The sequence below is a fragment of the Anomaloglossus baeobatrachus genome, chromosome 4, assembly GCF_048569485.1.
Source record: "Anomaloglossus baeobatrachus isolate aAnoBae1 chromosome 4, aAnoBae1.hap1, whole genome shotgun sequence".
NCBI classification, from domain to species: domain Eukaryota; kingdom Metazoa; phylum Chordata; class Amphibia; order Anura; family Aromobatidae; genus Anomaloglossus; species Anomaloglossus baeobatrachus.
The window spans coordinates 645786266-645813172 of NC_134356.1; the positions used below are offsets into that span (position 1 = coordinate 645786266).

Below are 26907 nucleotides of genomic sequence, written 5' to 3' on the forward strand. Positions count from 1 at the left end.
TGTGGCTTGTCATTTCACCTAAAATTTCCTTACTTATCCATAGAATATTGGAACTGAATGGTAAAGTTTCTAGGCTCTCCTGCGAAAGATAATGAGTAAACTACATACCGTCTGAGGAAAAAACTTACAATCTTCAGTATATTGAATTAACCTGTTAACTCCAGCTCAAATGAGGCAGGATTCAACTACTAAAATGAAAAACAGCTTTTTAGTGAAGGCAACACTCTTTTTTTTTCTTTTTTTTTTTTTTTTAAAACCCTATATGTTTTCTGCAACTCTGTGGAATATCCCATATTAATTAGCAAGCAGTTTTCTTAGTTTACTGGTTCAATTCCTGATAGGGGAGTGCCACTTTTTTCTGCAATAGTTCCTGCATTCAAAGGTCGACACATACCTTGCAGACAAAGTTAGTTTAGATTAAAATTGCTCTTTGCAGCGAAAAATGCTGACCACAAGAGCTTTTAGCCATTCATTCCATTCTTTTGCACAAAAAGCCATTTGAGCTCATATCGGAAATCATTCTTACCTTCAACTTCCAAATACTTGGTGTCAAGAGACTCAAACCCCTCAACATATTATTGTTGATTTTTGGTACTCAGTGGAAACAAATGTGGCTCTCTAGACAAGATGGAGACAAAATCTCCAAAGAAAAGTGCCACATGTGAGGATCACAATCATGACCTTAAGAGTTTGAGATTGACGCGCCACCTATTGTGCTAACAAGGAAAGCTTCTGTTGCAAACGTGCAGAAGTTGCTTACTCAAAGAAATAAAGTTCTTTTTTTCCACATCATCGACTACACAGCACAACATTTCCCATATGGTCTAGCGGTTAGGATTCCTGGTTCTCACCCAGGCGGCCCGGGTTCGACTCCCGGTATGTGAATGCAAACTTTTCTGTGCTTGTTTCGACATTCAAAGGCCGACGCAATTGGTTGGCCATTGTGGCCTGTCATTTGACCTAAAATTTCCTTACTTATCCATAGAATATTGGAACTGAATGGTAAAGTTTCTAGGCTCTCCTGCGAAAGATAATGAGTAAACTACATACCGTCTGAGGAAAAAACTTACAATCTTCAGTATATTGAATTGACCTGTTAACTCCAGCTCAAATGAGGCAGGATTCAACTACTAAAATGAAAAACAGCTTTTTAGTGAAGGCAACACTCTTTTTTTTTTTTTTTTTTTTTTTTTTTTTAAACCCTATATGTTTTCTGCAACTCTGTGGAATATCCCATATTAATTAGCAAGCAGTTTTCTTAGTTTACTGGTTCAATTCCTGATAGGGGACTGCCACTTTTTTCTGCAATAGTTCCTGCATTCAAAGGTCGACACATACCTTGCAGACAAAGTTAGTTTAGATTAAAATTGCTCTTTGCAGCGAAAAATGCTGACCACAAGAGCTTTTAGCTATTCATTCCATTCTGTTGCACAAAAAGCCATTTAAGCTCATATCGGAAATCATTCTTACCTTCGACTTCCAAATTCTTGGTGTCAAGAGACTCAAACCCCTCGATATATTATTGTTGATTTTTGGTACTCAGTGGAAACAAATGTGGCTCTCTAGACAAGATGGAGACAAAATCTCCAAAGAAAAGTGCCACATGTGAGGATCACAATCATGACCTTAAGAGTTTGAGATTGACGCGCCACCTATTGTGCTAACAAGGAAAGCTTCTGTTGCAAACGTGCAGAAGTTGCTTACTCAAAGAAATAAAGTTCTTTTTTTCCACATCATCGACTACACAGCACAACATTTCCCATATGGTCTAGCGGTTAGGATTCCTGGTTCTCACCCAGGCGGCCCGGGTTCGACTCCCGGTATGGGAATGCAAATTTTTCTGTGCTTGTTTCGACATTCAAAGGCCGACGCAATTGGTTGGCCATTGTGGCCTGTCATTTGACCTAAAATTTCCTTACTTATCCATAGAATATTGGAACTGAATGGTAAAGTTTCTAGGCTCTCCTGCGAAAGATAATGAGTAAACTACATACCATCTGAGGAAAAAACTTACAATCTTCAGTATATTGAATTGACCTGTTAACTCCAGCTCAAATGAGGCAGGATTCAACTACTAAAATGAAAAACAGCTTTTTAGTGAAGGCAACACTCTTTTTTTTTTTTTTTAAAACCCTATATGTTTTCTGCAACTCTGTGGAATATCCCATATTAATTAGCAAGCAGTTTTCTTAGTTTACTGGTTCAATTCCTGATAGGGGACTGCCACTTTTTTCTGCAATAGTTCCTGCATTCAAAGGTCGACACATACCTTGCAGACAAAGTTAGTTTAGATTAAAATTGCTCTTTGCAGCGAAAAATGCTGACCACAAGAGCTTTTAGCTATTCATTCCATTCTGTTGCACAAAAAGCCATTTGAGCTCATATCGGAAATCATTCTTACCTTCGACTTCCAAATTCTTGGTGTCAAGAGACTCAAACCCCTCGATATATTATTGTTGATTTTTGGTACTCAGTGGAAACAAATGTGGCTCTCTAGACAAGATGGAGACAAAATCTCTAAAGAAAAGTGCCACATGTGAGGATCACAATCATGACCTTAAGAGTTTGAGATTGACGCGCCACCTATTGTGCTAAAAAGGAACGCTTCTGTTGCAAACATGCAGAAGTTGCTTACTCAAAGAAATAAATTTCTTTTTTTCCACATCATCGACTACACAGCACAACATTTCCCATATGGTCTAGCGGTTAGGATTCCTGGTTCTCACCCAGGCGGCCCGGGTTCGACTCCCGGTATGGGAATGCAAATTTTTCTGTGCTTGTTTCGACATTCAAAGGCCGACGCAATTGGTTGGCCATTGTGGCTTGTCATTTCACCTAAAATTTCCTTACTTATCCATAGAATATTGGAACTGAATGGTAAAGTTTCTAGGCTCTCCTGCGAAAGATAATGAGTAAACTACATACCGTCTGAGGAAAAAACTTACAATCTTCAGTATATTGAATTAACCTGTTAACTCCAGCTCAAATGAGGCAGGATTCAACTACTAAAATGAAAAACAGCTTTTTAGTGAAGGCAACACTCTTTTTTTTTCTTTTTTTTTTTTTTTTAAAACCCTATATGTTTTCTGCAACTCTGTGGAATATCCCATATTAATTAGCAAGCAGTTTTCTTAGTTTACTGGTTCAATTCCTGATAGGGGAGTGCCACTTTTTTCTGCAATAGTTCCTGCATTCAAAGGTCGACACATACCTTGCAGACAAAGTTAGTTTAGATTAAAATTGCTCTTTGCAGCGAAAAATGCTGACCACAAGAGCTTTTAGCCATTCATTCCATTCTTTTGCACAAAAAGCCATTTGAGCTCATATCGGAAATCATTCTTACCTTCAACTTCCAAATACTTGGTGTCAAGAGACTCAAACCCCTCAACATATTATTGTTGATTTTTGGTACTCAGTGGAAACAAATGTGGCTCTCTAGACAAGATGGAGACAAAATCTCCAAAGAAAAGTGCCACATGTGAGGATCACAATCATGACCTTAAGAGTTTGAGATTGACGCGCCACCTATTGTGCTAACAAGGAAAGCTTCTGTTGCAAACGTGCAGAAGTTGCTTACTCAAAGAAATAAAGTTCTTTTTTTCCACATCATCGACTACACAGCACAACATTTCCCATATGGTCTAGCGGTTAGGATTCCTGGTTCTCACCCAGGCGGCCCGGGTTCGACTCCCGGTATGGGAATGCAAATTTTTCTGTGCTTGTTTCGACATTCAAAGGCCGACGCAATTGGTTGGCCATTGTGGCCTGTCATTTGACCTAAAATTTCCTTACTTATCCATAGAATATTGGAACTGAATGGTAAAGTTTCTAGGCTCTCCTGCGAAAGATAATGAGTAAACTACATACCGTCTGAGGAAAAAACTTACAATCTTCAGTATATTGAAGTGACCTGTTAACTCCAGCTCAAATGAGGCAGGATTCAACTACTAAAATGAAAAACAGCTTTTTAGTGAAGGCAACACTCTTTTTTTTTTTTTTTTTTATTTTTAAAACCCTATATGTTTTCTGCAATTATTACCATCTTTTCAGTTAGCCATTAAAAGGTATCAACCACTGAGGACTCTCTGTTCTTTTAAACAATTTTTTTTATATGTTTTCTGCAACTCTGTGGAATATCCCATATTAATTAGCAAGCAGTTTTCTTAGTTTACTGGTTCAATTCCTGACAGGGGAGTGCCACTTTTTTCTGCAATAGTTCCTGCATTCAAAGGTCGACACATACCTTGCAGACAAAGTTAGTTTAGATTAAAATTGCTCTTTGCAGCGAAAAATGCTGACCACAAGAGCTTTTAGCCATTCATTCCATTCTTTTGCACAAAAAGCCATTTGAGCTCATATCGGAAATCATTCTTACCTTCGACTTCCAAATACTTGGTGTCAAGGGACTCAAACCCCTCAATATATTATTGTTGATTTTTGGTACTCAGTGGAAACAAATGTGGCTCTCTAGACAAGATGGAGACAAAATCTCCAAAGAAAAGGGCCACATGTGAGGATCACAATCATGACCTTAAAGGCCCTGTCACACACAGAAATAAATCTTTGGCAGATCTGTGGTTGCAGTGAAATCATGGACATATTGTTCCATTTGTACATAGCCACAAACCTGGCACTGATTGTCCACAATTTCACTGCAACCACAGATCTGCCGCAGATTTATCTCTGTGTGTGACAGGGCCTTAAGAGTTTGAAATTGACGCGCCACCTATTGTGCTAACAAGGAAAGCTTCTGTTGCAAACGTGCAGAAGTTGTGCTTACTCAAAGAAGTAAAGTTCTTTTTTTCCACATCATCGACTACACAGCACAACATTTCCCATATGGTCTAGCGGTTAGGATTCCTGGTTCTCACCCAGGCGGCTCGGGTTCGACTCCCGGTATGGGAATGCAAATTTTTCTGTGCTTGTTTCGACATTCAAAGGCCGACGCAATTGGTTGGCCATTGTGGCCTGTCATTTGACCTAAAATTTCCTTACTTATCCATAGAATATTGGAACTGAATGGTAAAGTTTCTAGGCTCTCCTGCGAAAGATAATGAGTAAACTACATACCGTCTGAGGAAAAAACTTACAATCTTCAGTATATTGAATTGACCTGTTAACTCCAGCTCAAATGAGGCAGGATTCAACTACTAAAATGAAAAACAGCTTTTTAGTGAAGGCAACACTTTTTTTTTTTTTAAAACCCTATATGTTTTCTGCAACTCTGTGGAATATCCCATATTAATTAGCAAGCAGTTTTCTTAGTTTACTGGTTCAATTCCTGATAGGGGAGTGCCACTTTTTTCTGCAATAGTTCCTGCATTCAAAGGTCGACACATACCTTGCAGACAAAGTTAGTTTAGATTAAAATTGCTCTTTGCAGCGAAAAATGCTGACCACAAGAGCTTTTAGCTATTCATTCCATTCTGTTGCACAAAAAGCCATTTGAGCTCATATCGGAAATCATTCTTACCTTCGACTTCCAAATTCTTGGTGTCAAGAGACTCAAACCCCTCAATATATTATTGTTGATTTTTGGTACTCAGTGGAAACAAATGTGGCTCTCTAGACAAGATGGAGACAAAATCTCCAAAGAAAAGGGCCACATGTTAGGATCACAATCATGACCTTAAGAGTTTGAGATTGACGCGCCACCTATTGTGCTAACAAGGAAAGCTTCTGTTGCAAACGTGCAGAAGTTGCTTACTCAAAGAAATAAAGTTCTTTTTTTCCACATCATCGACTACACAGCACAACATTTCCCATATGGTCTAGCGGTTAGGATTCCTGGTTCTCACCCAGGCGGCCCGGGTTCGACTCCCGGTATGTGAATGCAAACTTTTCTGTGCTTGTTTCGACATTCAAAGGCCGACGCAATTGGTTGGCCATTGTGGCCTGTCATTTGACCTAAAATTTCCTTACTTATCCATAGAATATTGGAACTGAATGGTAAAGTTTCTAGGCTCTCCTGCGAAAGATAATGAGTAAACTACATACCGTCTGAGGAAAAAACTTACAATCTTCAGTATATTGAATTGACCTGTTAACTCCAGCTCAAATGAGGCAGGATTCAACTACTAAAATGAAAAACAGCTTTTTAGTGAAGGCAACACTCTTTTTTTTTTTTTTTTTTTTTTTTTTTTAAACCCTATATGTTTTCTGCAACTCTGTGGAATATCCCATATTAATTAGCAAGCAGTTTTCTTAGTTTACTGGTTCAATTCCTGATAGGGGACTGCCACTTTTTTCTGCAATAGTTCCTGCATTCAAAGGTCGACACATACCTTGCAGACAAAGTTAGTTTAGATTAAAATTGCTCTTTGCAGCGAAAAATGCTGACCACAAGAGCTTTTAGCTATTCATTCCATTCTGTTGCACAAAAAGCCATTTAAGCTCATATCGGAAATCATTCTTACCTTCGACTTCCAAATTCTTGGTGTCAAGAGACTCAAACCCCTCGATATATTATTGTTGATTTTTGGTACTCAGTGGAAACAAATGTGGCTCTCTAGACAAGATGGAGACAAAATCTCCAAAGAAAAGTGCCACATGTGAGGATCACAATCATGACCTTAAGAGTTTGAGATTGACGCGCCACCTATTGTGCTAACAAGGAAAGCTTCTGTTGCAAACGTGCAGAAGTTGCTTACTCAAAGAAATAAAGTTCTTTTTTTCCACATCATCGACTACACAGCACAACATTTCCCATATGGTCTAGCGGTTAGGTTTCCTGGTTCTCACCCAGGCGGCCCGGGTTCGACTCCCGGTATGGGAATGCAAATTTTTCTGTGCTTGTTTCGACATTCAAAGGCCGACGCAATTGGTTGGCCATTGTGGCCTGTCATTTGACCTAAAATTTCCTTACTTATCCATAGAATATTGGAACTGAATGGTAAAGTTTCTAGGCTCTCCTGCGAAAGATAATGAGTAAACTACATACCATCTGAGGAAAAAACTTACAATCTTCAGTATATTGAATTGACCTGTTAACTCCAGCTCAAATGAGGCAGGATTCAACTACTAAAATGAAAAACAGCTTTTTAGTGAAGGCAACACTCTTTTTTTTTTTTTTTAAAACCCTATATGTTTTCTGCAACTCTGTGGAATATCCCATATTAATTAGCAAGCAGTTTTCTTAGTTTACTGGTTCAATTCCTGATAGGGGACTGCCACTTTTTTCTGCAATAGTTCCTGCATTCAAAGGTCGACACATACCTTGCAGACAAAGTTAGTTTAGATTAAAATTGCTCTTTGCAGCGAAAAATGCTGACCACAAGAGCTTTTAGCTATTCATTCCATTCTGTTGCACAAAAAGCCATTTGAGCTCATATCGGAAATCATTCTTACCTTCGACTTCCAAATTCTTGGTGTCAAGAGACTCAAACCCCTCGATATATTATTGTTGATTTTTGGTACTCAGTGGAAACAAATGTGGCTCTCTAGACAAGATGGAGACAAAATCTCTAAAGAAAAGTGCCACATGTGAGGATCACAATCATGACCTTAAGAGTTTGAGATTGACGCGCCACCTATTGTGCTAAAAAGGAACGCTTCTGTTGCAAACATGCAGAAGTTGCTTACTCAAAGAAATAAATTTCTTTTTTTCCACATCATCGACTACACAGCACAACATTTCCCATATGGTCTAGCGGTTAGGATTCCTGGTTCTCACCCAGGCGGCCCGGGTTCGACTCCCGGTATGGGAATGCAAATTTTTCTGTGCTTGTTTCGACATTCAAAGGCCGACGCAATTGGTTGGCCATTGTGGCTTGTCATTTCACCTAAAATTTCCTTACTTATCCATAGAATATTGGAACTGAATGGTAAAGTTTCTAGGCTCTCCTGCGAAAGATAATGAGTAAACTACATACCGTCTGAGGAAAAAACTTACAATCTTCAGTATATTGAATTAACCTGTTAACTCCAGCTCAAATGAGGCAGGATTCAACTACTAAAATGAAAAACAGCTTTTTAGTGAAGGCAACACTCTTTTTTTTTCTTTTTTTTTTTTTTTTAAAACCCTATATGTTTTCTGCAACTCTGTGGAATATCCCATATTAATTAGCAAGCAGTTTTCTTAGTTTACTGGTTCAATTCCTGATAGGGGAGTGCCACTTTTTTCTGCAATAGTTCCTGCATTCAAAGGTCGACACATACCTTGCAGACAAAGTTAGTTTAGATTAAAATTGCTCTTTGCAGCGAAAAATGCTGACCACAAGAGCTTTTAGCCATTCATTCCATTCTTTTGCACAAAAAGCCATTTGAGCTCATATCGGAAATCATTCTTACCTTCAACTTCCAAATACTTGGTGTCAAGAGACTCAAACCCCTCAACATATTATTGTTGATTTTTGGTACTCAGTGGAAACAAATGTGGCTCTCTAGACAAGATGGAGACAAAATCTCCAAAGAAAAGGGCCACATGTGAGGATCACAATCATGACCTTAAGAGTTTGAGATTGACGCGCCACCTATTGTGCTAACAAGGAAAGCTTCTGTTGCAAACGTGCAGAAGTTGCTTACTCAAAGAAATAAAGTTCTTTTTTTCCACATCATCGACTACACAGCACAACATTTCCCATATGGTCTAGCGGTTAGGATTCCTGGTTCTCACCCAGGCGGCCCGGGTTTGACTCCCGGTATGTGAATGCAAACTTTTCTGTGCTTGTTTCGACATTCAAAGGCCGACGCAATTGGTTGGCCATTGTGGCCTGTCATTTGACCTAAAATTTCCTTACTTATCCATAGAATATTGGAACTGAATGGTAAAGTTTCTAGGCTCTCCTGCGAAAGATAATGAGTAAACTACATACCGTCTGAGGAAAAAACTTACAATCTTCAGTATATTGAATTGACCTGTTAACTCCAGCTCAAATGAGGCAGGATTCAACTACTAAAATGAAAAACAGCTTTTTAGTGAAGGCAACACTCTTTTTTTTTTTTTTTTTTTTTTTTTTTTTAAACCCTATATGTTTTCTGCAACTCTGTGGAATATCCCATATTAATTAGCAAGCAGTTTTCTTAGTTTACTGGTTCAATTCCTGATAGGGGAGTGCCACTTTTTTCTGCAATAGTTCCTGCATTCAAAGGTCGACACATACCTTGCAGACAAAGTTAGTTTAGATTAAAATTGCTCTTTGCAGCGAAAAATGCTGACCACAAGAGCTTTTAGCCATTCATTCCATTCTTTTGCACAAAAAGCCATTTGAGCTCATATCGGAAATCATTCTTACCTTCAACTTCCAAATACTTGGTGTCAAGAGACTCAAACCCCTCAACATATTATTGTTGATTTTTGGTACTCAGTGGAAACAAATGTGGCTCTCTAGACAAGATGGAGACAAAATCTCCAAAGAAAAGGGCCACATGTGAGGATCACAATCATGACCTTAAGAGTTTGAGATTGACGCGCCACCTATTGTGCTAACAAGGAAAGCTTCTGTTGCAAACGTGCAGAAGTTGCTTACTCAAAGAAATAAAGTTCTTTTTTTCCACATCATCGACTACACAGCACAACATTTCCCATATGGTCTAGCGGTTAGGATTCCTGGTTCTCACCCAGGCGGCCCGGGTTCGACTCCCGGTATGTGAATGCAAACTTTTCTGTGCTTGTTTCGACATTCAAAGGCCGACGCAATTGGTTGGCCATTGTGGCCTGTCATTTGACCTAAAATTTCCTTACTTATCCATAGAATATTGGAACTGAATGGTAAAGTTTCTAGGCTCTCCTGCGAAAGATAATGAGTAAACTACATACCGTCTGATGAAAAAACTTACAATCTTCAGTATATTGAATTGACCTGTTAACTCCAGCTCAAATGAGGCAGGATTCAACTACTAAAATGAAAAACAGCTTTTTAGTGAAGGCAACACTCTTTTTTTTTTTTTTTTTTTTTTTTTTTTTAAACCCTATATGTTTTCTGCAACTCTGTGGAATATCCCATATTAATTAGCAAGCAGTTTTCTTAGTTTACTGGTTCAATTCCTGATAGGGGACTGCCACTTTTTTCTGCAATAGTTCCTGCATTCAAAGGTCGACACATACCTTGCAGACAAAGTTAGTTTAGATTAAAATTGCTCTTTGCAGCGAAAAATGCTGACCACAAGAGCTTTTAGCTATTCATTCCATTCTGTTGCACAAAAAGCCATTTAAGCTCATATCGGAAATCATTCTTACCTTCGACTTCCAAATTCTTGGTGTCAAGAGACTCAAACCCCTCGATATATTATTGTTGATTTTTGGTACTCAGTGGAAACAAATGTGGCTCTCTAGACAAGATGGAGACAAAATCTCCAAAGAAAAGTGCCACATGTGAGGATCACAATCATGACCTTAAGAGTTTGAGATTGACGCGCCACCTATTGTGCTAACAAGGAAAGCTTCTGTTGCAAACGTGCAGAAGTTGCTTACTCAAAGAAATAAAGTTCTTTTTTTCCACATCATCGACTACACAGCACAACATTTCCCATATGGTCTAGCGGTTAGGATTCCTGGTTCTCACCCAGGCGGCCCGGGTTCGACTCCCGGTATGGGAATGCAAATTTTTCTGTGCTTGTTTCGACATTCAAAGGCCGACGCAATTGGTTGGCCATTGTGGCCTGTCATTTGACCTAAAATTTCCTTACTTATCCATAGAATATTGGAACTGAATGGTAAAGTTTCTAGGCTCTCCTGCGAAAGATAATGAGTAAACTACATACCATCTGAGGAAAAAACTTACAATCTTCAGTATATTGAATTGACCTGTTAACTCCAGCTCAAATGAGGCAGGATTCAACTACTAAAATGAAAAACAGCTTTTTAGTGAAGGCAACACTCTTTTTTTTTTTTTTTAAAACCCTATATGTTTTCTGCAACTCTGTGGAATATCCCATATTAATTAGCAAGCAGTTTTCTTAGTTTACTGGTTCAATTCCTGATAGGGGACTGCCACTTTTTTCTGCAATAGTTCCTGCATTCAAAGGTCGACACATACCTTGCAGACAAAGTTAGTTTAGATTAAAATTGCTCTTTGCAGCGAAAAATGCTGACCACAAGAGCTTTTAGCTATTCATTCCATTCTGTTGCACAAAAAGCCATTTGAGCTCATATCGGAAATCATTCTTACCTTCGACTTCCAAACTCTTGGTGTCAAGAGACTCAAACCCCTCGATATATTATTGTTGATTTTTGGTACTCAGTGGAAACAAATGTGGCTCTCTAGACAAGATGGAGACAAAATCTCTAAAGAAAAGTGCCACATGTGAGGATCACAATCATGACCTTAAGAGTTTGAGATTGACGCGCCACCTATTGTGCTAACAAGGAAAGCTTCTGTTGCAAACGTGCAGAAGTTGCTTACTTAAAGAAATACAGTTCTTTTTTTCCACATCATCGACTACACAGCACAACATTTCCCATATGGTCTAGCGGTTAGGATTCCTGGTTCTCACCCAGGCGGCCCGGGTTCGACTCCCGGTATGGGAATGCAAATTTTTCTGTGCTTGTTTCGACATTCAAAGGCCGACGCAATTGTTTGGCCATTGTGGCCTGTCATTTGACCTAAAATTTCCTTACTTATCCATAGAATATTGGAACTGAATGGTAAAGTTTCTAGGCTCTCCTGCGAAAGATAATGAGTAAACTACATACCGTCTGAGGAAAAAACTTACAATCTTCAGTATATTGAATTAACCTGTTAACTCCAGCTCAAATGAGGCAGGATTCAACTACTAAAATGAAAAACAGCTTTTTAGTGAAGGCAACACTCTTTTTTTTTCTTTTTTTTTTTTTTTTAAAACCCTATATGTTTTCTGCAACTCTGTGGAATATCCCATATTAATTAGCAAGCAGTTTTCTTAGTTTACTGGTTCAATTCCTGATAGGGGAGTGCCACTTTTTTCTGCAATAGTTCCTGCATTCAAAGGTCGACACATACCTTGCAGACAAAGTTAGTTTAGATTAAAATTGCTCTTTGCAGCGAAAAATGCTGACCACAAGAGCTTTTAGCCATTCATTCCATTCTTTTGCACAAAAAGCCATTTGAGCTCATATCGGAAATCATTCTTACCTTCAACTTCCAAATACTTGGTGTCAAGAGACTCAAACCCCTCAACATATTATTGTTGATTTTTGGTACTCAGTGGAAACAAATGTGGCTCTCTAGACAAGATGGAGACAAAATCTCCAAAGAAAAGGGCCACATGTGAGGATCACAATCATGACCTTAAGAGTTTGAGATTGACGCGCCACCTATTGTGCTAACAAGGAAAGCTTCTGTTGCAAACGTGCAGAAGTTGCTTACTCAAAGAAATAAAGTTCTTTTTTTCCACATCATCGACTACACAGCACAACATTTCCCATATGGTCTAGCGGTTAGGATTCCTGGTTCTCACCCAGGCGGCCCGGGTTCGACTCCCGGTATGTGAATGCAAACTTTTCTGTGCTTGTTTCGACATTCAAAGGCCGACGCAATTGGTTGGCCATTGTGGCCTGTCATTTGACCTAAAATTTCCTTACTTATCCATAGAATATTGGAACTGAATGGTAAAGTTTCTAGGCTCTCCTGCGAAAGATAATGAGTAAACTACATACCGTCTGATGAAAAAACTTACAATCTTCAGTATATTGAATTGACCTGTTAACTCCAGCTCAAATGAGGCAGGATTCAACTACTAAAATGAAAAACAGCTTTTTAGTGAAGGCAACACTCTTTTTTTTTTTTTTTTTTTTTTTTTTTTTAAACCCTATATGTTTTCTGCAACTCTGTGGAATATCCCATATTAATTAGCAAGCAGTTTTCTTAGTTTACTGGTTCAATTCCTGATAGGGGACTGCCACTTTTTTCTGCAATAGTTCCTGCATTCAAAGGTCGACACATACCTTGCAGACAAAGTTAGTTTAGATTAAAATTGCTCTTTGCAGCGAAAAATGCTGACCACAAGAGCTTTTAGCTATTCATTCCATTCTGTTGCACAAAAAGCCATTTAAGCTCATATCGGAAATCATTCTTACCTTCGACTTCCAAATTCTTGGTGTCAAGAGACTCAAACCCCTCGATATATTATTGTTGATTTTTGGTACTCAGTGGAAACAAATGTGGCTCTCTAGACAAGATGGAGACAAAATCTCCAAAGAAAAGTGCCACATGTGAGGATCACAATCATGACCTTAAGAGTTTGAGATTGACGCGCCACCTATTGTGCTAACAAGGAAAGCTTCTGTTGCAAACGTGCAGAAGTTGCTTACTCAAAGAAATAAAGTTCTTTTTTTCCACATCATCGACTACACAGCACAACATTTCCCATATGGTCTAGCGGTTAGGATTCCTGGTTCTCACCCAGGCGGCCCGGGTTCGACTCCCGGTATGGGAATGCAAATTTTTCTGTGCTTGTTTCGACATTCAAAGGCCGACGCAATTGGTTGGCCATTGTGGCCTGTCATTTGACCTAAAATTTCCTTACTTATCCATAGAATATTGGAACTGAATGGTAAAGTTTCTAGGCTCTCCTGCGAAAGATAATGAGTAAACTACATACCATCTGAGGAAAAAACTTACAATCTTCAGTATATTGAATTGACCTGTTAACTCCAGCTCAAATGAGGCAGGATTCAACTACTAAAATGAAAAACAGCTTTTTAGTGAAGGCAACACTCTTTTTTTTTTTTTTTAAAACCCTATATGTTTTCTGCAACTCTGTGGAATATCCCATATTAATTAGCAAGCAGTTTTCTTAGTTTACTGGTTCAATTCCTGATAGGGGACTGCCACTTTTTTCTGCAATAGTTCCTGCATTCAAAGGTCGACACATACCTTGCAGACAAAGTTAGTTTAGATTAAAATTGCTCTTTGCAGCGAAAAATGCTGACCACAAGAGCTTTTAGCTATTCATTCCATTCTGTTGCACAAAAAGCCATTTGAGCTCATATCGGAAATCATTCTTACCTTCGACTTCCAAACTCTTGGTGTCAAGAGACTCAAACCCCTCGATATATTATTGTTGATTTTTGGTACTCAGTGGAAACAAATGTGGCTCTCTAGACAAGATGGAGACAAAATCTCTAAAGAAAAGTGCCACATGTGAGGATCACAATCATGACCTTAAGAGTTTGAGATTGACGCGCCACCTATTGTGCTAACAAGGAAAGCTTCTGTTGCAAACGTGCAGAAGTTGCTTACTTAAAGAAATACAGTTCTTTTTTTCCACATCATCGACTACACAGCACAACATTTCCCATATGGTCTAGCGGTTAGGATTCCTGGTTCTCACCCAGGCGGCCCGGGTTCGACTCCCGGTATGGGAATGCAAATTTTTCTGTGCTTGTTTCGACATTCAAAGGCCGACGCAATTGTTTGGCCATTGTGGCCTGTCATTTGACCTAAAATTTCCTTACTTATCCATAGAATATTGGAACTGAATGGTAAAGTTTCTAGGCTCTCCTGCGAAAGATAATGAGTAAACTACATACCGTCTGAGGAAAAAACTTACAATCTTCAGTATATTGAATTAACCTGTTAACTCCAGCTCAAATGAGGCAGGATTCAACTACTAAAATGAAAAACAGCTTTTTAGTGAAGGCAACACTCTTTTTTTTTCTTTTTTTTTTTTTTTTAAAACCCTATATGTTTTCTGCAACTCTGTGGAATATCCCATATTAATTAGCAAGCAGTTTTCTTAGTTTACTGGTTCAATTCCTGATAGGGGAGTGCCACTTTTTTCTGCAATAGTTCCTGCATTCAAAGGTCGACACATACCTTGCAGACAAAGTTAGTTTAGATTAAAATTGCTCTTTGCAGCGAAAAATGCTGACCACAAGAGCTTTTAGCCATTCATTCCATTCTTTTGCACAAAAAGCCATTTGAGCTCATATCGGAAATATTCTTACCTTCAACTTCCAAATACTTGGTGTCAAGAGACTCAAACCCCTCAACATATTATTGTTGATTTTTGGTACTCAGTGGAAACAAATGTGGCTCTCTAGACAAGATGGAGACAAAATCTCCAAAGAAAAGGGCCACATGTGAGGATCACAATCATGACCTTAAGAGTTTGAGATTGACGCGCCACCTATTGTGCTAACAAGGAAAGCTTCTGTTGCAAACGTGCAGAAGTTGCTTACTTAAAGAAATACAGTTCTTTTTTTCCACATCATCGACTACACAGCACAACATTTCCCATATGGTCTAGCGGTTAGGATTCCTGGTTCTCACCCAGGCGGCCCGGGTTCGACTCCCGGTATGGGAATGCAAATTTTTCTGTGCTTGTTTCGACATTCAAAGGCCGACGCAATTGTTTGGCCATTGTGGCCTGTCATTTGACCTAAAATTTCCTTACTTATCCATAGAATATTGGAACTGAATGGTAAAGTTTCTAGGCTCTCCTGCCAAAGATAATGAGTAAACTACATACCGTCTGAGGAAAAAACTTACAATGTTCAGTATATTGAATTGACCTGTTAACTCCAGCTCAAATGAGGCAGGATTCAACTACTAAAATGAAAAACAGCTTTTTAGTGAAGGCAACACTCTTTTTTTTTTTTTTTTTTTTTTTTAAAACCCTATATGTTTTCTGCAACTCTGTGGAATATCCCATATTAATTAGCAAGCAGTTTTCTTAGTTTACTGGTTCAATTCCTGATAGGGGACTGCCACTTTTTTCTGCAATAGTTCCTGCATTCAAAGGTCGACACATACCTTGCAGACAAAGTTAGTTTAGATTAAAATTGCTCTTTGCAGCGAAAAATGCTGACCACAAGAGCTTTTAGCTATTCATTCCATTCTGTTGCACAAAAAGCCATTTGAGCTCATATCGGAAATCATTCTTACCTTCGACTTCCAAATTCTTGGTGTCAAGAGACTCAAACCCCTCAATATATTATTGTTGATTTTTGGTACTCAGTGGAAACAAATGTGGCTCTCTAGACAAGATGGAGACAAAATCTCCAAAGAAAAGGGCCACATGTTAGGATCACAATCATGACCTTAAGAGTTTGAGATTGACGCGCCACCTATTGTGCTAACAAGGAAAGCTTCTGTTGCAAACGTGCAGAAGTTGCTTACTCAAAGAAATAAAGTTCTTTTTTTCCACATCATCGACTACACAGCACAACATTTCCCATATGGTCTAGCGGTTAGGATTCCTGGTTCTCACCCAGGCGGCCCGGGTTCGACTCCCGGTATGGGAATGCAAATTTTTCTGTGCTTGTTTCGACATTCAAAGGCCGACGCAATTGGTTGGCCATTGTGGCCTGTCATTTGATCTAAAATTTCCTTACTTATCCATAGAATATTGGAACTGAATGGTAAAGTTTCTAGGCTCTCCTGCGAAAGATAATGAGTAAACTACATACCGTCTGAGGAAAAAACTTACAATCTTCAGTATATTGAAGTGACCTGTTAACTCCAGCTCAAATGAGGCAGGATTCAACTACTAAAATGAAAAACAGCTTTTTAGTGAAGGCAACACTCTTTTTTTTTTTTTTTTTTATTTTTAAAACCCTATATGTTTTCTGCAACTCTGTGGAATATCCCATATTAATTAGCAAGCAGTTTTCTTAGTTTACTGGTTCAATTCCTGACAGGGGAGTGCCACTTTTTTCTGCAATAGTTCCTGCATTCAAAGGTCGACACATACCTTGCAGACAAAGTTAGTTTAGATTAAAATTGCTCTTTGCAGCGAAAAATGCTGACCACAAGAGCTTTTAGCCATTCATTCCATTCTTTTGCACAAAAAGCCATTTGAGCTCATATCGGAAATCATTCTTACCTTCGACTTCCAAATACTTGGTGTCAAGGGACTCAAACCCCTCAATATATTATTGTTGATTTTTGGTACTCAGTGGAAACAAATGTGGCTCTCTAGACAAGATGGAGACAAAATCTCCAAAGAAAAGGGCCACATGTGAGGATCACAATCATGACCTTAAAGGCCCTGTCACACACAGAAATAAATCTTTGGCAGATCTGTGGTTGCAGTGAAATCATGGACATATTGTTCCATTTGTACATAGCCACAAACCTGGCACTGATTGTCCACAATTTCACTGCAACCACAGATCTGCCGCAGATTTATCTCTGTGTGTGACAGGGCCTTAAGAGTTTGAAATTGACGCGCCACCTATTGTGCTAACAAGGAAAGCTTCTGTTGCAAACGTGCAGAAGTTGTGCTTACTCAAAGAAGTAAAGTTCTTTTTTTCCACATCATCGACTACACAGCACAACATTTCCCATATGGTCTAGCGGTTAGGATTCCTGGTTCTCACCCAGGCGGCCCGGGTTCGACTCCCGGTATGGGAATGCAAATTTTTCTGTGCTTGTTTCGACATTCAAAGGCCGACGTAATTGGTTGGCCATTGTGGCCTGTCATTTGACCTAAAATTTCCTTACTTATCCATAGAATATTGGAACTGAATGGTAAAGTTTCTAGGCTCTCCTGCGAAAGATAATGAGTAAACTACATACCGTCTGAGGAAAAAACTTACAATCTTCAGTATATTGAATTGACCTGTTAACTCCAGCTCAAATGAGGCAGGATTCAACTACTAAAATGAAAAACAGCTTTTTAGTGAAGGCAACACTCTTTTTTTTTTTTTAAAACCCTATATGTTTTCTGCAACTCTGTGGAATATCCCATATTAATTAGCAAGCAGTTTTCTTAGTTTACTGGTTCAATTCCTGATAGGGGAGTGCCACTTTTTTCTGCAGTAGTTCCTGCATTCAAAGGTCGACACATACCTTGCAGACAAAGTTAGTTTAGATTAAAATTGCTCTTTGCAGCGAAAAATGCTGACCACAAGAGCTTTTAGCTATTCATTCCATTCTGTTGCACAAAAAGCCATTTGAGCTCATATCGGAAATCATTCTTACCTTCGACTTCCAAATTCTTGGTGTCAAGAGACTCAAACCCCTCAATATATTATTGTTGATTTTTGGTACTCAGTGGAAACAAATGTGGCTCTCTAGACAAGATGGAGACAAAATCTCCAAAGAAAAGGGCCACATGTTAGGATCACAATCATGACCTTAAGAGTTTGAGATTGACGCGCCACCTATTGTGCTAACAAGGAAAGCTTCTGTTGCAAACGTGCAGAAGTTGCTTACTCAAAGAAATAAAGTTCTTTTTTTCCACATCATCGACTACACAGCACAACATTTCCCATATGGTCTAGCGGTTAGGATTCCTGGTTCTCACCCAGGCGGCCCGGGTTCGACTCCCGGTATGTGAATGCAAACTTTTCTGTGCTTGTTTCGACATTCAAAGGCCGACGCAATTGGTTGGCCATTGTGGCCTGTCATTTGACCTAAAATTTCCTTACTTATCCATAGAATATTGGAACTGAATGGTAAAGTTTCTAGGCTCTCCTGCGAAAGATAATGAGTAAACTACATACCGTCTGAGGAAAAAACTTACAATCTTCAGTATATTGAATTGACCTGTTAACTCCAGCTCAAATGAGGCAGGATTCAACTACTAAAATGAAAAACAGCTTTTTAGTGAAGGCAACACTCTTTTTTTTTTTTTTTTTTTTTTTTTTTAAACCCTATATGTTTTCTGCAACTCTGTGGAATATCCCATATTAATTAGCAAGCAGTTTTCTTAGTTTACTGGTTCAATTCCTGATAGGGGACTGCCACTTTTTTCTGCAATAGTTCCTGCATTCAAAGGTCGACACATACCTTGCAGACAAAGTTAGTTTAGATTAAAATTGCTCTTTGCAGCGAAAAATGCTGACCACAAGAGCTTTTAGCTATTCATTCCATTCTGTTGCACAAAAAGCCATTTAAGCTCATATCGGAAATCATTCTTACCTTCGACTTCCAAATTCTTGGTGTCAAGAGACTCAAACCCCTCGATATATTATTGTTGATTTTTGGTACTCAGTGGAAACAAATGTGGCTCTCTAGACAAGATGGAGACAAAATCTCCAAAGAAAAGTGCCACATGTGAGGATCACAATCATGACCTTAAGAGTTTGAGATTGACGCGCCACCTATTGTGCTAACAAGGAAAGCTTCTGTTGCAAACGTGCAGAAGTTGCTTACTCAAAGAAATAAAGTTCTATTTTTCCACATCATCGACTACACAGCACAACATTTCCCATATGGTCTAGCGGTTAGGATTCCTGGTTCTCACCCAGGCGGCCCGGGTTCGACTCCCGGTATGGGAATGCAAATTTTTCTGTGCTTGTTTCGACATTCAAAGGCCGACGCAATTGGTTGGCCATTGTGGCCTGTCATTTGACCTAAAATTTCCTTACTTATCCATAGAATATTGGAACTGAATGGTAAAGTTTCTAGGCTCTCCTGCGAAAGATAATGAGTAAACTACATACCGTCTGATGAAAAAACTTACAATCTTCAGTATATTGAAGTGACCTGTTAACTCCAGCTCAAATGAGGCAGGATTCAACTACTAAAATGAAAAACAGCTTTTTAGTGAAGGCAACACTCTTTTTTTTTTTTTTTTTTATTTTTAAAACCCTATATGTTTTCTGCAACTCTGTGGAATATCCCATATTAATTAGCAAGCAGTTTTCTTAGTTTACTGGTTCAATTCCTGACAGGGGAGTGCCACTTTTTTCTGCAATAGTTCCTGCATTCAAAGGTCGACACATACCTTGCAGACAAAGTTAGTTTAGATTAAAATTGCTCTTTGCAGCGAAAAATGCTGACCACAAGAGCTTTTAGCCATTCATTCCATTCTTTTGCACAAAAAGCCATTTGAGCTCATATCGGAAATCATTCTTACCTTCGACTTCCAAATACTTGGTGTCAAGGGACTCAAACCCCTCAATATATTATTGTTGATTTTTGGTACTCAGTGGAAACAAATGTGGCTCTCTAGACAAGATGGAGACAAAATCTCCAAAGAAAAGGGCCACATGTGAGGATCACAATCATGACCTTAAAGGCCCTGTCACACACAGAAATAAATCTTTGGCAGATCTGTGGTTGCAGTGAAATCATGGACATATTGTTCCATTTGTACATAGCCACAAACCTGGCACTGATTGTCCACAATTTCACTGCAACCACAGATCTGCCGCAGATTTATCTCTGTGTGTGACAGGGCCTTAAGAGTTTGAAATTGACGCGCCACCTATTGTGCTAACAAGGAAAGCTTCTGTTGCAAACGTGCAGAAGTTGTGCTTACTCAAAGAAGTAAAGTTCTTTTTTTCCACATCATCGACTACACAGCACAACATTTCCCATATGGTCTAGCGGTTAGGATTCCTGGTTCTCACCCAGGCGGCCCGGGTTCGACTCCCGGTATGGGAATGCAAATTTTTCTGTGCTTGTTTCGACATTCAAAGGCCGACGCAATTGGTTGGCCATTGTGGCCTGTCATTTGACCTAAAATTTCCTTACTTATCCATAGAATATTGGAACTGAATGGTAAAGTTTCTAGGCTCTCCTGCGAAAGATAATGAGTAAACTACATACCGTCTGAGGAAAAAACTTACAATCTTCAGTATATTGAATTGACCTGTTAACTCCAGCTCAAATGAGGCAGGATTCAACTACTAAAATGAAAAACAGCTTTTTAGTGAAGGCAACACTCTTTTTTTTTTTTTAAAACCCTATATGTTTTCTGCAACTCTGTGGAATATCCCATATTAATTAGCAAGCAGTTTTCTTAGTTTACTGGTTCAATTCCTGATAGGGGACTGCCACTTTTTTCTGCAATAGTTCCTGCATTTAAAGGTCGACACATACCTTGCAGACAAAGTTAGTTTAGATTAAAATTGCTCTTTGCAGCGAAAAATGCTGACCACAAGAGCTTTTAGCTATTCATTCCATTCTGTTGCACAAAAAGCCATTTAAGCTCATATCGGAAATCATTCTTACCTTCGACTTCCAAATTCTTGGTGTCAAGAGACTCAAACCCCTCGATATATTATTGTTGATTTTTGGTACTCAGTGGAAACAAATGTGGCTCTCTAGACAAGATGGAGACAAAATCTCCAAAGAAAAGTGCCACATGTGAGGATCACAATCATGACCTTAAGAGTTTGAGATTGACGCGCCACCTATTGTGCTAACAAGGAAAGCTTCTGTTGCAAACGTGCAGAAGTTGCTTACTCAAAGAAATAAAGTTCTATTTTTCCACATCATCGACTACACAGCACAACATTTCCCATATGGTCTAGCGGTTAGGATTCCTGGTTCTCACCCAGGCGGCCCGGGTTCGACTCCCGGTATGGGAATGCAAATTTTTCTGTGCTTGTTTCGACATTCAAAGGCCGACGCAATTGGTTGGCCATTGTGGCCTGTCATTTGACCTAAAATTTCCTTACTTATCCATAGAATATTGGAACTGAATGGTAAAGTTTCTAGGCTCTCCTGCGAAAGATAATGAGTAAACTACATACCGTCTGATGAAAAAACTTACAATCTTCAGTATATTGAAGTGACCTGTTAACTCCAGCTCAAATGAGGCAGGATTCAACTACTAAAATGAAAAACAGCTTTTTAGTGAAGGCAACACTCTTTTTTTTTTTTTTTTTATTTTTAAAACCCTATATGTTTTCTGCAACTCTGTGGAATATCCCATATTAATTAGCAAGCAGTTTTCTTAGTTTACTGGTTCAATTCCTGACAGGGGAGTGCCACTTTTTTCTGCAATAGTTCCTGCATTCAAAGGTCGACACATACCTTGCAGACAAAGTTAGTTTAGATTAAAATTGCTCTTTGCAGCGAAAAATGCTGACCACAAGAGCTTTTAGCCATTCATTCCATTCTTTTGCACAAAAAGCCATTTGAGCTCATATCGGAAATCATTCTTACCTTCGACTTCCAAATACTTGGTGTCAAGGGACTCAAACCCCTCAATATATTATTGTTGATTTTTGGTACTCAGTGGAAACAAATGTGGCTCTCTAGACAAGATGGAGACAAAATCTCCAAAGAAAAGGGCCACATGTGAGGATCACAATCATGACCTTAAAGGCCCTGTCACACACAGAAATAAATCTTTGGCAGATCTGTGGTTGCAGTGAAATCATGGACATATTGTTCCATTTGTACATAGCCACAAACCTGGCACTGATTGTCCACAATTTCACTGCAACCACAGATCTGCCGCAGATTTATCTCTGTGTGTGACAGGGCCTTAAGAGTTTGAAATTGACGCGCCACCTATTGTGCTAACAAGGAAAGCTTCTGTTGCAAACGTGCAGAAGTTGTGCTTACTCAAAGAAGTAAAGTTCTTTTTTTCCACATCATCGACTACACAGCACAACATTTCCCATATGGTCTAGCGGTTAGGATTCCTGGTTCTCACCCAGGCGGCCCGGGTTCGACTCCCGGTATGGGAATGCAAATTTTTCTGTGCTTGTTTCGACATTCAAAGGCCGACGCAATTGGTTGGCCATTGTGGCCTGTCATTTGACCTAAAATTTCCTTACTTATCCATAGAATATTGGAACTGAATGGTAAAGTTTCTAGGCTCTCCTGCGAAAGATAATGAGTAAACTACATACCGTCTGAGGAAAAAACTTACAATCTTCAGTATATTGAATTGACCTGTTAACTCCAGCTCAAATGAGGCAGGATTCAACTACTAAAATGAAAAACAGCTTTTTAGTGAAGGCAACACTCTTTTTTTTTTTTAAAACCCTATATGTTTTCTGCAACTCTGTGGAATATCCCATATTAATTAGCAAGCAGTTTTCTTAGTTTATTGGTTCAATTCCTGATAGGGGAGTGCCACTTTTTTCTGCAATAGTTCCTGCATTCAAAGGTCGACACATACCTTGCAGACAAAGTTAGTTTAGATTAAAATTGCTCTTTGCAGCGAAAAATGCTGACCACAAGAGCTTTTAGCTATTCATTCCATTCTGTTGCACAAAAAGCCATTTGAGCTCATATCGGAAATCATTCTTACCTTCGACTTCCAAATTCTTGGTGTCAAGAGACTCAAACCCCTCAATATATTATTGTTGATTTTTGGTACTCAGTGGAAACAAATGTGGCTCTCTAGACAAGATGGAGACAAAATCTCCAAAGAAAAGGGCCACATGTTAGGATCACAATCATGACCTTAAGAGTTTGAGATTGACGCGCCACCTATTGTGCTAACAAGGAAAGCTTCTGTTGCAAACGTGCAGAAGTTGCTTACTCAAAGAAATAAAGTTCTTTTTTTCCACATCATCGACTACACAGCACAACATTTCCCATATGGTCTAGCGGTTAGGATTCCTGGTTCTCACCCAGGCGGCCCGGGTTCGACTCCCGGTATGGGAATGCAAATTTTTCTGTGCTTGTTTCGACATTCAAAGGCCGACGCAATTGGTTGGCCATTGTGGCCTGTCATTTGACCTAAAATTTCCTTACTTATCCATAGAATATTGGAACTGAATGGTAAAGTTTCTAGGCTCTCCTGCGAAAGATAATGAGTAAACTACATACCGTCTGAGGAAAAAACTTACAATCTTCAGTATATTGAAGTGACCTGTTAACTCCAGCTCAAATGAGGCAGGATTCAACTACTAAAATGAAAAACAGCTTTTTAGTGAAGGCAACACTCTTTTTTTTTTTTTTTTTTATTTTTAAAACCCTATATGTTTTCTGCAACTCTGAGGAATATCCCATATTAATTAGCAAGCAGTTTTCTTAGTTTACTGGTTCAATTCCTGACAGGGGAGTGCCACTTTTTTCTGCAATAGTTCCTGCATTCAAAGGTCGACACATACCTTGCAGACAAAGTTAGTTTAGATTAAAATTGCTCTTTGCAGCGAAAAATGCTGACCACAAGAGCTTTTAGCCATTCATTCCATTCTTTTGCACAAAAAGCCATTTGAGCTCATATCGGAAATCATTCTTACCTTCGACTTCCAAATACTTGGTGTCAAGGGACTCAAACCCCTCAATATATTATTGTTGATTTTTGGTACTCAGTGGAAACAAATGTGGCTCTCTAGACAAGATGGAGACAAAATCTCCAAAGAAAAGGGCCACATGTGAGGATCACAATCATGACCTTAAAGGCCCTGTCACACACAGAAATAAATCTTTGGCAGATCTGTGGTTGCAGTGAAATCATGGACATATTGTTCCATTTGTACATAGCCACAAACCTGGCACTGATTGTCCACAATTTCACTGCAACCACAGATCTGCCGCAGATTTATCTCTGTGTGTGACAGGGCCTTAAGAGTTTGAAATTGACGCGCCACCTATTGTGCTAACAAGGAAAGCTTCTGTTGCAAACGTGCAGAAGTTGTGCTTACTCAAAGAAGTAAAGTTCTTTTTTTCCACATCATCGACTACACAGCACAACATTTCCCATATGGTCTAGCGGTTAGGATTCCTGGTTCTCACCCAGGCGGCCCGGGTTCGACTCCCGGTATGGGAATGCAAATTTTTCTGTGCTTGTTTCGACATTCAAAGGCCGACGCAATTGGTTGGCCATTGTGGCCTGTCATTTGACCTAAAATTTCCTTACTTATCCATAGAATATTGGAACTGAATGGTAAAGTTTCTAGGCTCTCCTGCGAAAGATAATGAGTAAACTACATACCATCTGAGGAAAAAACTTACAATCTTCAGTATATTGAATTGACCTGTTAACTCCAGCTCAAATGAGGCAGGATTCAACTACTAAAATGAAAAACAGCTTTTTAGTGAAGGCAACACTCTTTTTTTTTTTTTTTAAAACCCTATATGTTTTCTGCAACTCTGTGGAATATCCCATATTAATTAGCAAGCAGTTTTCTTAGTTTACTGGTTCAATTCCTGATAGGGGACTGCCACTTTTTTCTGCAATAGTTCCTGCATTCAAAGGTCGACAAATACCTTGCAGACAAAGTTAGTTTAGATTAAAATTGCTCTTTGCAGCGAAAAATGCTGACCACAAGAGCTTTTAGCTATTCATTCCATTCTGTTGCACAAAAAGCCATTTGAGCTCATATCGGAAATCATTCTTACCTTCGACTTCCAAATTCTTGGTGTCAAGAGACTCAAACCCCTCGATATATTATTGTTGATTTTTGGTACTCAGTGGAAACAAATGTGGCTCTCTAGACAAGATGGAGACAAAATCTCTAAAGAAAAGTGCCACATGTGAGGATCACAATCATGACCTTAAGAGTTTGAGATTGACGCGCCACCTATTGTGCTAAAAAGGAACGCTTCTGTTGCAAACATGCAGAAGTTGCTTACTCAAAGAAATAAATTTCTTTTTTTCCACATCATCGACTACACAGCACAACATTTCCCATATGGTCTAGCGGTTAGGATTCCTGGTTCTCACCCAGGCGGCCCGGGTTCGACTCCCGGTATGGGAATGCAAATTTTTCTGTGCTTGTTTCGACATTCAAAGGCCGACGCAATTGGTTGGCCATTGTGGCTTGTCATTTCACCTAAAATTTCCTTACTTATCCATAGAATATTGGAACTGAATGGTAAAGTTTCTAGGCTCTCCTGCGAAAGATAATGAGTAAACTACATACCGTCTGAGGAAAAAACTTACAATCTTCAGTATATTGAATTAACCTGTTAACTCCAGCTCAAATGAGGCAGGATTCAACTACTAAAATGAAAAACAGCTTTTTAGTGAAGGCAACACTCTTTTTTTTTCTTTTTTTTTTTTTTTAAAACCCTATATGTTTTCTGCAACTCTGTGGAATATCCCATATTAATTAGCAAGCAGTTTTCTTAGTTTACTGGTTCAATTCCTGATAGGGGACTGCCACTTTTTTCTGCAATAGTTCCTGCATTCAAAGGTCGACACATACCTTGCAGACAAAGTTAGTTTAGATTAAAATTGCTCTTTGCAGCGAAAAATGCTGACCACAAGAGCTTTTAGCTATTCATTCCATTCTGTTGCACAAAAAGCCATTTAAGCTCATATCGGAAATCATTCTTACCTTCGACTTCCAAATTCTTGGTGTCAAGAGACTCAAACCCCTCGATATATTATTGTTGATTTTTGGTACTCAGTGGAAACAAATGTGGCTCTCTAGACAAGATGGAGACAAAATCTCCAAAGAAAAGTGCCACATGTGAGGATCACAATCATGACCTTAAGAGTTTGAGATTGACGCGCCACCTATTGTGCTAACAAGGAAAGCTTCTGTTGCAAACGTGCAGAAGTTGCTTACTCAAAGAAATAAAGTTCTATTTTTCCACATCATCGACTACACAGCACAACATTTCCCATATGGTCTAGCGGTTAGGATTCCTGGTTCTCACCCAGGCGGCCCGGGTTCGACTCCCGGTATGGGAATGCAAATTTTTCTGTGCTTGTTTCGACATTCAAAGGCCGACGCAATTGGTTGGCCATTGTGGCCTGTCATTTGACCTAAAATTTCCTTACTTATCCATAGAATATTGGAACTGAATGGTAAAGTTTCTAGGCTCTCCTGCGAAAGATAATGAGTAAACTACATACCGTCTGAGGAAAAAACTTACAATCTTCAGTATATTGAAGTGACCTGTTAACTCCAGCTCAAATGAGGCAGGATTCAACTACTAAAATGAAAAACAGCTTTTTAGTGAAGGCAACACTCTTTTTTTTTTTTTTTTTATTTTTAAAACCCTATATGTTTTCTGCAACTCTGTGGAATATCCCATATTAATTAGCAAGCAGTTTTCTTAGTTTACTGGTTCAATTCCTGACAGGGGAGTGCCACTTTTTTCTGCAATAGTTCCTGCATTCAAAGGTCGACACATACCTTGCAGACAAAGTTAGTTTAGATTAAAATTGCTCTTTGCAGCGAAAAATGCTGACCACAAGAGCTTTTAGCCATTCATTCCATTCTTTTGCACAAAAAGCCATTTGAGCTCATATCGGAAATCATTCTTACCTTCGACTTCCAAATACTTGGTGTCAAGGGACTCAAACCCCTCAATATATTATTGTTGATTTTTGGTACTCAGTGGAAACAAATGTGGCTCTCTAGACAAGATGGAGACAAAATCTCCA

General features: G+C 39.0%; 19 non-coding genes across 19 annotated transcripts; all 19 read left to right on the top strand.

Annotated features, from left to right (window-relative positions):
• The first annotated feature begins 1757 nt into the window (after window positions 1-1757).
• On the top strand, window positions 1758-1829 carry TRNAE-CUC (transfer RNA glutamic acid (anticodon CUC)). The gene has a single exon. It is a non-coding gene; the product is annotated as a tRNA-Glu (tRNA).
• Window positions 1830-2688: 859 nt separating this feature from the next.
• On the top strand, window positions 2689-2760 carry TRNAE-CUC (transfer RNA glutamic acid (anticodon CUC)). Its single transcript has one exon. It is a non-coding gene; the product is annotated as a tRNA-Glu (tRNA).
• Window positions 2761-3630: 870 nt separating this feature from the next.
• TRNAE-CUC (transfer RNA glutamic acid (anticodon CUC)) lies at window positions 3631-3702 on the top strand. The gene has a single exon. It is a non-coding gene; the product is annotated as a tRNA-Glu (tRNA).
• A 3932-nt stretch (window positions 3703-7634) lies between these two features.
• On the top strand, window positions 7635-7706 carry TRNAE-CUC (transfer RNA glutamic acid (anticodon CUC)). The gene has a single exon. It is a non-coding gene; the product is annotated as a tRNA-Glu (tRNA).
• Window positions 7707-10464: 2758 nt separating this feature from the next.
• Window positions 10465-10536, top strand: TRNAE-CUC (transfer RNA glutamic acid (anticodon CUC)). The gene has a single exon. It is a non-coding gene; the product is annotated as a tRNA-Glu (tRNA).
• An 859-nt stretch (window positions 10537-11395) lies between these two features.
• Window positions 11396-11467, top strand: TRNAE-CUC (transfer RNA glutamic acid (anticodon CUC)). Its single transcript has one exon. It is a non-coding gene; the product is annotated as a tRNA-Glu (tRNA).
• A 1814-nt stretch (window positions 11468-13281) lies between these two features.
• On the top strand, window positions 13282-13353 carry TRNAE-CUC (transfer RNA glutamic acid (anticodon CUC)). The gene has a single exon. It is a non-coding gene; the product is annotated as a tRNA-Glu (tRNA).
• An 859-nt stretch (window positions 13354-14212) lies between these two features.
• On the top strand, window positions 14213-14284 carry TRNAE-CUC (transfer RNA glutamic acid (anticodon CUC)). The gene has a single exon. It is a non-coding gene; the product is annotated as a tRNA-Glu (tRNA).
• Window positions 14285-15153: 869 nt separating this feature from the next.
• On the top strand, window positions 15154-15225 carry TRNAE-CUC (transfer RNA glutamic acid (anticodon CUC)). Its single transcript has one exon. It is a non-coding gene; the product is annotated as a tRNA-Glu (tRNA).
• An 868-nt stretch (window positions 15226-16093) lies between these two features.
• Window positions 16094-16165, top strand: TRNAE-CUC (transfer RNA glutamic acid (anticodon CUC)). Its single transcript has one exon. It is a non-coding gene; the product is annotated as a tRNA-Glu (tRNA).
• Window positions 16166-17204: 1039 nt separating this feature from the next.
• On the top strand, window positions 17205-17276 carry TRNAE-CUC (transfer RNA glutamic acid (anticodon CUC)). The gene has a single exon. It is a non-coding gene; the product is annotated as a tRNA-Glu (tRNA).
• A 1799-nt stretch (window positions 17277-19075) lies between these two features.
• TRNAE-CUC (transfer RNA glutamic acid (anticodon CUC)) lies at window positions 19076-19147 on the top strand. The gene has a single exon. It is a non-coding gene; the product is annotated as a tRNA-Glu (tRNA).
• A 1039-nt stretch (window positions 19148-20186) lies between these two features.
• Window positions 20187-20258, top strand: TRNAE-CUC (transfer RNA glutamic acid (anticodon CUC)). The gene has a single exon. It is a non-coding gene; the product is annotated as a tRNA-Glu (tRNA).
• An 857-nt stretch (window positions 20259-21115) lies between these two features.
• Window positions 21116-21187, top strand: TRNAE-CUC (transfer RNA glutamic acid (anticodon CUC)). Its single transcript has one exon. It is a non-coding gene; the product is annotated as a tRNA-Glu (tRNA).
• Window positions 21188-22225: 1038 nt separating this feature from the next.
• TRNAE-CUC (transfer RNA glutamic acid (anticodon CUC)) lies at window positions 22226-22297 on the top strand. Its single transcript has one exon. It is a non-coding gene; the product is annotated as a tRNA-Glu (tRNA).
• An 856-nt stretch (window positions 22298-23153) lies between these two features.
• On the top strand, window positions 23154-23225 carry TRNAE-CUC (transfer RNA glutamic acid (anticodon CUC)). The gene has a single exon. It is a non-coding gene; the product is annotated as a tRNA-Glu (tRNA).
• Window positions 23226-24264: 1039 nt separating this feature from the next.
• On the top strand, window positions 24265-24336 carry TRNAE-CUC (transfer RNA glutamic acid (anticodon CUC)). Its single transcript has one exon. It is a non-coding gene; the product is annotated as a tRNA-Glu (tRNA).
• An 859-nt stretch (window positions 24337-25195) lies between these two features.
• On the top strand, window positions 25196-25267 carry TRNAE-CUC (transfer RNA glutamic acid (anticodon CUC)). Its single transcript has one exon. It is a non-coding gene; the product is annotated as a tRNA-Glu (tRNA).
• An 869-nt stretch (window positions 25268-26136) lies between these two features.
• Window positions 26137-26208, top strand: TRNAE-CUC (transfer RNA glutamic acid (anticodon CUC)). Its single transcript has one exon. It is a non-coding gene; the product is annotated as a tRNA-Glu (tRNA).
• The last annotated feature ends 699 nt before the right edge of the window (window positions 26209-26907 follow it).